The sequence below is a fragment of the Myotis davidii genome, unplaced genomic scaffold (assembly GCF_000327345.1).
Source record: "Myotis davidii unplaced genomic scaffold, ASM32734v1 scaffold20, whole genome shotgun sequence".
NCBI classification, from domain to species: domain Eukaryota; kingdom Metazoa; phylum Chordata; class Mammalia; order Chiroptera; family Vespertilionidae; genus Myotis; species Myotis davidii.
In genome coordinates, this window is record NW_006292574.1 from 1,200,848 (window position 1) to 1,212,452 (window position 11,605).

The 11,605-nt window shown below is 40.4% G+C and overlaps 1 pseudogene; it reads left to right on the top strand.

Moving 5' to 3' along the window:
* Positions 1-1,930: 1,930 nt before the first annotated feature.
* LOC102768061 lies at positions 1,931-4,121 on the top strand (annotated as a pseudogene).
* Positions 4,122-11,605: the final 7,484 nt, after the last annotated feature.

An 11,605-nucleotide genomic window follows, 5' to 3' on the forward strand; every position in this document is an offset into this window, starting at 1 on the left:
TACAGTCTAATCCAAAAGTTCAACTGGTGTGGCAGTGGGAAGGACGCTTCTAAATGTACACTAAATGGTCTCCGTCTCTTGCTATATATGCTTCTCCACTGTGCTGCTTCACAAGCTGTCACCTAGCTTCTCCCAGAGTGAGCATTTTGACAAGAGGGAGAGCGAGAGCAAGAGCCAGTGAGAAAGAGAACACGCATAGGCCATCACCCAAGACAGATGCCCTGATGGTCTTGCGATAAACTAATCTCAGAAGGGACAGTCCATCACGTCAGTAATATTATGTTCATTATAATCAATTCCGTAGGTCCAGCCTACAGCCAAGAAGAGGATATTAGCCTTGGTGTAAGTTCTAGGAGCCAAGGAGCTCGGGGGTTGTCGCAGAGGTTCCTTTCCATGATAGACATTAGTGAATGCTATGAATTGTGCTACAGGCAATCTAATCACCCAAGTGAAAAGGAAAAAAAAAAGCTAGAGGGAAGCAATAGTAATATGGTTAGCACATAAGAGAACAATATCTCTTAATTCCAAAAATAAACAGGAAAGGAAATAGATTCAATCCAATAATGTAATGGTGTGGGCACCTGGGATAAGGAGAATGGAAAATTTAGAGCTATTATAAAGGAACCGATGAAGGGTAATGTCAGTGTATCCTTCAGAGCGCCAAGAAAAATTTGGCAGGACAGTAATACTTCTGTTTAAATGAAACAAGGCTTGAAACTGGATTCAGAAAGAAAGTGAATAAAAAACTACAGTAGTACAAATTGGATAAGATCAAGATGTTTATAAATTTTCTGAAAATAAGAAAATGCTCTCCAAAATGTGAGTCAATAAAACAGAATTTGGCAGTCAACTGGATCTGTGTTTTGAGAACTGCGCATTTTAAGAACACCAGCCATGCCTTGAGCCCCTGTGATGTTTCAGACATAGTTTTGAATATTTTAGTTTTCTTATTTAATTAGAACGTTACTTCAAAAAGTGTTACAAATTATAGAAGGCATTGTGTCCAACTTCCTAACACCTATTATTATTCCAGTAGATTAAGCCACTTATCCTAAGTCTGATCTCTTTGCTGCCAATTAGTTCAGGGGTGGGTTATGATCCTTTTTTGGAAAATGATCTGAGGAAAGTACACTTCAGTCATCTGGAAAAGATGTTTTCTTAAGAGAGCATTGGTAGGATACTAGATGTCTGTTCTTCTTCGGGACTTTGTCAGGTTTGCATATAATGAATGCTTTAGAGAAGCTGTTTCTCATTATTAGCCAAAGAATGAACTCAACAAAAAAGATGGCAATGTTCCTAATTATTAATGCTATAGTAGTACTTTCAGAATAAATTATTCTAAGATAAAAACGTACCATGAATTTCAATTTTTCCAAAACCCAGCATTTTTATTTAGAAGTTACTTTCTTTTCTTTTCCCCTGACTAATTCTAGAAAGAAGAATACTGAATAAAAATTCAAGATATATTACAAGTTATTTACCTTTTCTTGCAAGACAGAAAAAAATATTTTATATCACTTTAACCTCTAACTAGAAAAAGAAATGCAAACATAGAAAGACAGTAGATTGGTGGTATGAAATTAACAACCTGGCATCTGCAACAGATATCTACTTACTGCCAAATATTTACTGAAAGAAAAACACTTTTTTGTTTTCAAATTTTATTAGTGCTTGTACTGAACAAGAAAAATGTTCTCTTAGGAATATTTTATTTTGACAAGAAATGAACACAGTATCTTTTTGCTTTCTTGTTTGTGGAAGAAAAATAAACACTTATTTTGGTAATTGTCATATCTTCAGTGTTTGGACATACTTCCTATCAAAAGTAAATTGCTAAGAGTACCAGTGACCACCTTCGGTGCCGTTTGGTTCCTTTGGGCACATCTGCGCCACTCACTGGCCACACACTCCACCATCATAAGCCACCTGCATGGTGAAGCTCGCAAAGGATAGTAAAAATCAAGGTGATTCCAAGAAAATGGCTGCTCCTCCAAAGGAGTTAGAAGAAGATAGTAAAGATGAGAAAATGTCAGATGAAGAAGACTGTGAGAAGAGGTTATCATTCCTCCAAAAAAGGCAAGAAGGCTATTAGAACTCTAGGAAAGAAGGTGGTGTTTTCCCCAACAAAACAGGTTGCAGTTGCCACTCCTGGCAAAAAGGCAGTGGCTATGCTGACCACTGGCAAAAAGGCAACAGTTACATCAGCTAAAGCATTAGCCGCACTTGGCAAGAAGGGAGGCACAACAGGAAAAGCATTAGTAGCAACCCCTGGTAAAACGGGAGCCATCCCAGTCAAGAGAGCAAAGAATGGCAAGAATGCCAAGAAGGAAGACAGTGATGAGGAAGATGATGATGGCGGTGAAGAAGATAATGATGATGAGGAGGATGAAGATGAGGATGCACTTGAGCCAGCAGTGATGAAAACTCTTGCTGCTGCTGCTCCTGCCTCAGATGAGGATGACGATGATGATGATGATGAAGATGATTCTGAAAAAGAACCTATAGAGATTACACCAGCCAAAGGCAAGAAAGCTCCCATAAAAGCTGTTCCTGTGAAGGCCAAGAGCACAGCTGAGGATGAGGGTGAAGAAGGTGATGATGAAGAGAATGATGATGAGGAATATGACGAGGAAAAGGAGGAGGAGGAAGAGCCTGTCAAAGAAGCAACTGGGAAAGGAAAGAAGGAGATGGCCAAACAGAATGCTGCTCCTGAGGCTAAGAAATAGAAAGTGGAAGCCAGAGAACCAACCATGGCTTTCAATCTCTTTGTTGGACACCTGAACTTCAGCAAATCTGCTCCGGAGTTAAAACCGAGTTTCAGTAATGTTTTTGCTAAAAGTGATCTTACTGTGGTGGATGTCAGAATCGGTGTGTCTAGGAAGTTTGCCTATGTGGATTTTGAATCTGCTGAGGACCCAGAAAAAGCCTTAGAACTCACTGGTTTAAAAGTCTTTGGCTATGAAATTAAACTAGAAAAAAAAAAAACAAAAGGAAAAGATAATTATAGAAGATTGAGATGCAAGAACACTTTGGGCTAAAAATAAAACTGGCTTATAAAGTTACTCAGGCTGAATTAAAAGAAACTTTTGAAGATACTATGGAGATCAGATTAGTCAGCAAGGATGGGAAAAGTAAAGGGATTGCTTATATTGAATTTAAGACAGAAGCTGATGCAGAGAAAATCTTGGAAGCAAGGCTGGGAACAGAAATAGATGGGCGATCCATTTTCCTGTACTGTACCGGAGAGAAAGGTCAAAATCAAGATCATAGACGTGGAAAGAATAGCACTTGGAGTGGTGAATCAAACAACTCTGGTTTTAAGCAACCTTTCCTACAGTGCAACAGAAGCAACTCTTCACCAAGTATTTAAGAAGGCAACTTTTATCAAAGTGCCCCCCCCTCCAAAAAATGGCAAATCTAAAGGGTATGCATTTATAGGATTTGCTTCATTTGAAGATGCTAAAGAAGCTTTAAATTCCTGTAATAAAAGAGAAACTGAGGGCAGAGCAATCAGGCTGAAATTTCAAGGATCCAGAGGATCGTCTAATGTAAGAAGCCAGCCATCCAAAATTCTGTTTGTCGAGGGTCTGTCTGAGGAGACTACGGAAGAGACACTGAAGGAGTCACTGGATGGCTCTGTCCGGGCAAGGACAGTCACTGCCTGGGCTCTTCCAAAGGGTTTGCAGACTTCAACAGTGAGGGAGATGCCAAAGCCGCCATGGAGGCCATGGGAGATGGTGAACTTGATGGAAACAAAGTCACTTTGGACGGGGACACGCCTAAGGGTGAAGGTGGCTTTGGGGGTCTTGGTGGAGGCAGAGGTGGCTTTGGAAGCAGAGGTGGCGGCAGGGGAGGCCGAGGTGGATTTGGTGGCAGAGGCCAGGGGGGGTTTGGAGGTCGAGGAGGCTTCTGGGGAGGAGGAGACCATAAGCCACAAGGAAAGAAGATGAAGTTGGAAGAGTTCCTTCTATCCCTGTCTTTCCCTCTTCCATTTGAAAGAAAGGACTCTGGTGTTTTTACTTTGTTACCTGACCAATGACAGAGCCTTCTAAGGACATTCCAAGACAGTATACAGTCCTGTGGTCTACTTGTAAATCCATTTAGATAACATTTCAAAGGAGATACCCTGTTGGCTTTGATTGGATATTTGTGTAAACTTTTAAAAGAGATGAGTGATAGTATTAACCCTTATCTGTAAGTTTTGAATTTATATTGTTTCTTCCCGTGTACAAAATCATTTTTTCCTACAAATAGTTTTTGTGTGTGTGCGTTGGGGTATAAAGGAAAGCAGAATGTCTTATCATAATTTTGCTTCAGCAGCTATGGGACAAATTAAAAGTCCTAAATTCCGTTGCCCATCCCCCCAAAAAATAAATACATAAATTGTGATATAGGATCACATGACCAATGCAGCTACCAACCACTAATGCCTTTGCATTACTGAGCTGGAAAAGTATTGGGCAGCTGATGTTGATGGCAATACGGGAATGAAAATAAACAGTGTGCTTTCTGTAGCAGTTCTCAGAGCTTTCACGGGATAGCACTGATCACTGGATTCCACCTCTGGAGACTCTGAACTTTCATCTCTCCAAACACTATCACTGTGTGGCCCTTCTGTTTGCTGTTCTGTTGGTGAATGTTTAACTTCGGATTACTTTCAATCATTTGGCAAATAGTTATTTTATGTCTATTATGTGCAAATTACTGCAATAGATGTATCCCTATTATAGGCATTTCACATTTTGCTGTTTTATAGTGCACCCTCATCATATTTGATGTTATCTAATAGACAAACTCTATTGACAATAGAGTTTGACAATAATCTAAACAGAGGATGGCAAAGAGAGTTAGAATTTAACTTTAAATCCCTATTTATGAGAACATGTGAACTCTAAATAGCACATACTCCATAACTAATGTAAAACAAAGATTTATATTTTTGATATTTAGTTTATATATTTAAATGCCATTTAACAAAGAAAAATCAACCAAAAAAAATGAGTTCGCGTGTCACCTCTGACACGCATGTCATAGGTTCGCCATCACTGGGCTAGACCAACACATTCATCCTCGACCTCAAGAGTATGATACACATTGCAAATGGTATCTTCATCTATGTTCCCCAAAGCTCATAATTCCCAACTTGCAGATAGGTTACTGTAACATTGCACAATGTGCTTGTCAACCTAGCACCACCGCAGTCCTCGATTGTTGAGAACTATGCACAGGTACCTTTTTCTCTAAAGCACCTGGCCTCCTTTTCTTGGATAACTAACATCTTTGGATAAATGACTTACTTGAATTCTTTCCCTTTCCTCTGGTCCTACAGATAAGATTTAACCTCTCCACTTCTTTCCATGTTAGGATGTTAAAATTCTAGGTTTTGCATCAGACTACATTCGACATTCTAGACCAGTGGTCGGCAAACTCATTAGTCAACAGAGCCAAATATCAACAGTATTTCTTCAAAATAGACTTGCTCAGGCCAAAAACCAACTTCTGCGCATGGGCCATGAAGTTTCAATAGCACCTTATGTGTGCGCCCGCATGTGGTATTTTGTGGAAGAGCCACACTCAAGGGGCCAAAGAGCCGCATGTGGCTCGCGAGCAGCGGTTTGCCGACCACTGTTCTAGACCAACCATGAATCATTTTGATTCCCTTCCCTCCCACTTTATGTCATCATCTTTATATTCTTCATCCACAATACAGTAAATCAGGCTGTTTCTCCAAACCTCTTACCAACGTCTTGATTGCAAAGTCCTAGCATACAGAGATCTACCAGAGAACAGATTTCTGTAGTTTACAGCCACCTATGTTATTACAGTAGCCCAAGGACACTCATCCAAGTGTTGTGAGTCATTCTACACTGGAGAGTAGGCATTATATATGAAAGATGGGGGTTCATATTCTAAACCAAAATATGGGCTTATATCTCAATTCTATTACTAAGTCCTCTTCAAATCTCAATTTCCTCATGTAGAAAATGGAATTAAAAATTGTCTTCATTTGTAGCATGAACGAAAACACACACACATACTTAAAACACATGTCACATGCCTGGTATATAGTAAGAGCTCTATAACTGTTATCTACCTATGTATTTAGTTCTAATGACCCCATAAGAGAGGTCCTAAAGATCAGAAGCATAACCAGTGAAATGGCACAAAGGATATAAAACATAACCAATAAATCTCTTGGTTTTCTCCCACAGAATAGCTAGTAGCTCCATAGGTGCATCCTGCTCCACACACTGGCACATTTTCACATCAAGTCACCCAACAGCCACACTTTCAGTAGCACTAGACGCATGTAACATTCTCTAGAAACACCCATCCTCTTGAAAAGGAGGAGTTATATAATACATCATACATGAATGGGCTTGGAGGGAAATTGACATTTTTACCCTTTCATTTTCCATTTCCAGTAACAACATCATTATATTCACATCCTCTCTGTATTTTCTCGCCCTGTGTATCTTCCTGGTGAGCATATGGCATTGCAGATGGCTGAATATTAAGAATTTGCTGAACTGGAGACAAAATCTACATAACATTAGGATCTACAAGCTAACTTTACCCAGAGATGCTATGATATGAGGAGCGGCCCTCAGAGCTTGAGTGGACATCAGTCGTTCTTAAGCTAAGTGTGTCTAGCCATCACCTGAAAACCCAGTTACTGTCCCCAAGAGATCACGATTGACAAAGTCAAAATTGGAGCCGAGAAATTTAAGATTTCAACAGGTTCCCTGGGTGGCATTGTTGCAGGAGCTCTGGGAGTCACATCTTTAGAAATATTGTCATGTATAAAACAGTGATTTACTAAAGCCTAACAGTTTTGTTTTAAGAATATTTTTGAAACTTATCTAAAGTTATAAACCTCTAAAATCACCTAAATGGGCTGCAAGCTCTTAGATCAAATCTCCACGTGGATATATTTCCCATTGCACTCTTTTTTTTAAAAAATATATTTTATTGATTTTTTACAAAGAGAAAGGGAGAGAGATAGAGAGTTAGAAACATTGATGAGAGAGAAACATGGATCAGCTGCCCCCTGCACATCTCCTACTGGGGATGTGCCCGCAACCCAGGTACATGCCCTTGACCGGAATCGAACCTGGGACCTTTCAGTCCGCAGGCCGACGCTCTATCCACTGAGCCAAACCGGTTTCGGCTCCCATTGCACTCTTTTAATCCTATCCCCTATTCAACTAGATTTAAAAGGAAAAAATTAAAAGTAAAAATCCTCAAGCTTCTATCTACATGGTTACTGGGCAAAAAGCACACTTTTGCAAAGTAGCTCCATGGCAGTCTTAGGACCTGCTCTGTTTTAAGGGTGGCTCTTAACCACAGCAGCACATTAGAATTGTGCATGGAGCTTTAACATATCCACACCTCAAACCAATTAAAATAAAACTTCTGGTTCAGTCCTGAGACATAGGGATCCCTAAGTTAATTCTCAAGGTGGGTTGAGAAGCACAGCTTGAACTGAATAGATGTATCATAGGTTAAATGAACAAGGCTTCTGTGTGACAATAAAAGAAAACTCCTCTGGTTGGCTGGAATTCCCATTACCTCAGGATTCTTCACAGAATTAGTGTGTAAGCATGGAACTGTACACAGTAAGATGAGCAACTCCAATGTATTGCAAATTTTAGAAACAAAAGGTTAGAAAAAAATGGCCTACTATAAAATCTGAGGGAAAAAAAACATTCCAACCCTCATATAATTAACATACCAAGAATAAAAAGCTTAGATGAAATAAAAAGAAACATGAGAATTTTAATATACCTGTTCCCAAAGAATAAAGTTAATAATTGGGAACATTCTTTTAAAAAGTCATATTCTAGGGGGGTAAAAGATCAACCAAAGGACTTGTATGCATGCATATAAGCATAACCAATGGACATAAGACACTGGGGGGTAGGGGAAGCCAGGGGATTGTCAATGGCAGGGGGAAAAAAGGACACACATGTAATACCCTTTGTAATAAAGTCATATTCTATATGCTTAGGTTTAGACACTGAATATGATTTGGCTTAGATTAAACTGTTCTTATTAAATGAATCAATATTACTTTATACTATTAATAAGCAAACTTATAAATTATTTTTATTCCCAAGTTTAACAACATATTTTCATCCTCAGAAAGATTAAACACTTAAGGCTATCATGATCAAAGAGCTATCCCAGTGGCCTCTGCATAAATACACATACATCATTGCATATCTTCCCAAGAAAGTATCTGGATAGAAAATAAGGTAGCATTAAATAAACTACTCTAAATGTAACACTATCAAGGTAAGATGGGAAAGAAAAGAATGGGTTTTGATTCAACAAATTGGGACAGGCAAACTGTGGGCATGGCTAGGTATCAGGAAGAACTATTAGAATCCCAATCTACTCAATCTAGTGAAATCTAATCAAAACAAGTGGTAATGTTTAAAAAAGGCTTAAAATATATCGTCTTAAACTCCTTATTTATTATACTAGTAGCCCTGTGCACGAATCCGTGCACCAGTAGCTCTCTGTGGGGCCTGGCCGCTCCTCACCCACTGCCCAGAGGCTCTCCGTGCCCCAGAGGCACATCCGGCACATCCGTGGCCGCGAAATGCAAACAACTTACCTCCCTGTTCTCAGGAACTCTGATAAAGGGCTTCCTTCCTCTTTCTCGGCCAGCTTTCACCCCTGTGCCTCCACCACCAGCCCCTCCTGTCACACTATCCTCCACACCCTCCACCCTCTGGCCACCCAGACTTGACCTTGCACAGGAGTCGGGGGCCACTCAACTCTGCTCAGCTCGCCGGTTCCTTCTCATCTTATGCAATTGTTCCATGCCCCAGCATGGCCAGAGGCCCATCCGCGGCTGGGCACAGAATGCTTGCCTCGTCCGCCAGGCTGCTCACGCTGCCCTCTCTCAGCAACCCTCCTTCCCCCACAAAAACACACCGAGACTGAGGGACTCCAGCAGGGCTGAGAGGAGGAAAAATTATAAATGCTTCTCAGATATGGTGAGAAAGCAATTGCTTGATGTTTTTATTAGTTTCTCCTAGTTGCAAGGAAAGGGGCTCACTTGATCTTAGATAAAGTTGACCTGGATGATTGAATAAAAACATTCTGAAAGCATAGGTCACAAGTGAAATTTTTAAAGAAAATCTATGTCTACTCTATGTACTTTAAATCAATTTATATCTACTTTATCAATCATAATCCTATTAGTGAGTATGTATGGGGGGATATTTATAGATTTCTATATGGATTATTTTGACATAATAAAAGTTCAGATGTTTAATATAACTACTAATTTTCTTTAGGTTATTTTATCTCATTAAGAGATAGTGATACTTTGTCTCATAAAATGATACTTTATGGAGTACTGCAAAAAGCTTCCTGAATAGGTTTTACATTCCCGTCTTCACTTTAGATGAAAGTGGTAAAAACTGTGATTCCCTCACCAACAAATATTCTTGTATCATGGTAGGTATGGTCAGATTATGAGATTGAGTTAGTAGTGGGCTATTTATTGAAGTCACAAAGTATCTTTCAACTATTGAGATTAGAAAACAATCACATGATCAAGTTATCAGTCTCCAATAGGCCAGATTAGCAAAAAACATCTACACTAATAAAAGACTAAGATGCTAATTGACCATACCTTCGCTACGCCCATCAGCCAATCAGAAGAGTATGAAAATTAATCCAACAAAGATGGCCATTAAATTTGCATACTGCAGGCAGGGTGGGACAGCGCCATCCAAGCCTGCCATCTGCAACCCGGGGTGGCCGGGCGGGACAGCACCATCCGCCACCTGCGCAGCCGCCATCAGGCCCTCCCGCCTGCAACCCAGGGAGGCGGGTGGGACAGCAGCGATCCACCAGCCCACCCGGCCGCCATACGGGCCTGCCGTGTGCCACCCACCTCAGCGGGTTTCGCTCCTTTCTCTGCTTCGCTCCAAACACAGGAAGCCCTATTCTTGCAGGAATCTTCCTGCAACAGGTCTCTAGTAGAGCTTATAAAATGTAATCTTTGACATCTCATTTCTAAGAAATCCATGGCAGAGAAACACTTTACTATTCATTCCTGGCAAGTGAAGCTCATGGTGTTGAGGCAACAAACCAAGGTCTCAGAGGACAAACCTGTCACATTGAAAATGTTCAAGGAGTACTCTACAGATTCTAAAAGCTACCAACTACTAAAGAAAAAATTGAACCATTTCTAAAGGTAAGAAATTCCAGAAGTTACACTATGGAATTTTCTGGGCAGCTTTGTGTTCAACAAGTGATAAATTTGACCTTTTAGGAATATATAATAAATGCTATAAAATATAAAATAAATGGAAACACTTTTATTGAAGTTATAATTTTAAAAAATGAATCTGTTAATATTTATAATATATTCAGATATTTTAGTAATGTCTAAAAACACTGTATATTTATATTACTAGAGGCCTGGTACACACAATGTGTGCACTCGGCGGGGGTCCCTCAGGCTGGTCTCGCAGTCTGGGAGCCCTTGGGGGATGTCTAACTCATGGCTTAAGCCTGCTCTGGTGGACATTCTTAGTGCTGCCATGGAGGTGGGAGAGGCTCCCGTCACTGCTGCTGCACTCGCCAGCTGTGATCCCAGCTTCTAGCTGAGCAGCAATGCCCCTGTGGGAGCACACTGACCACCAGGGGAAGCTCCTGCACTGAGCATCTGCCCCCTGGTGGTCAGTGTGAGTCATAATGACCGGTCATTCTGCCATAGGGCCAAACCAGCTCTCTGACATCCCCCGAGTAGTCCAGGATTGCAAGAGGGTGCAGGCCAGGCCGAGGGACCCCACTGGTGAACTATCAAGGCCACAGAGGGATGCAGGAGGTTGGCCAGTCAGGAAAGGACCCCAGGAGGGCTCCAGGGCATGTCCAGCCCATCTCAATGCATCCTGATCGTCCAGACCCCATGAGCAAGCTCACCTACTGGTCAGAGTGTCTGTTCCCTGATAGTGCACGTCAAAGTGGCTGGCCAACCAGTCAACTGTCTGCCCCCTGGTGATCAGTGCACAATATAGCAAGTGGTTGAGCAGCCTTAGCATATCATTAGCATATTACACTTTGATTGGTTGAACAGCTGCCAGCCGACCGGACACTTAGTATATAAAGCTTTTATTATATAGAATCACATACCAAGGTCAGGAATATTTACAAACTTTTAATGAGGATAACCAAGTGATGTAATATACCTAAGCAAAGATCATCTTGTGAAATGTAGTTTGTTAAGTTGTTAAAAGGACTAAATGTAATTGGGTTAAGTAGCTTCAAATTAATTATAATCTTCTAATATATTCCATAAAACTTACCTTGAGGTCATAGTTTTGTGACTCAAATATAAAGAAACTCCTCTTATTTTTTCTTATCTAAGCTGGCTCTACTGTTACAAGTAACAAAACAATTTTTAATGGAGTGAAACTCTACATATGAGTCAAATGATCATCTGTACATTTCAGACAATAAACGGATATGAAAACTTCATGCTAATTAATAAATTATAACCTCACTGTGCTCAGTTCCCTTTAACTACAATATCTAAACGATAAAATACTATGGGGGGAAATATCACAGGAATTTTTGT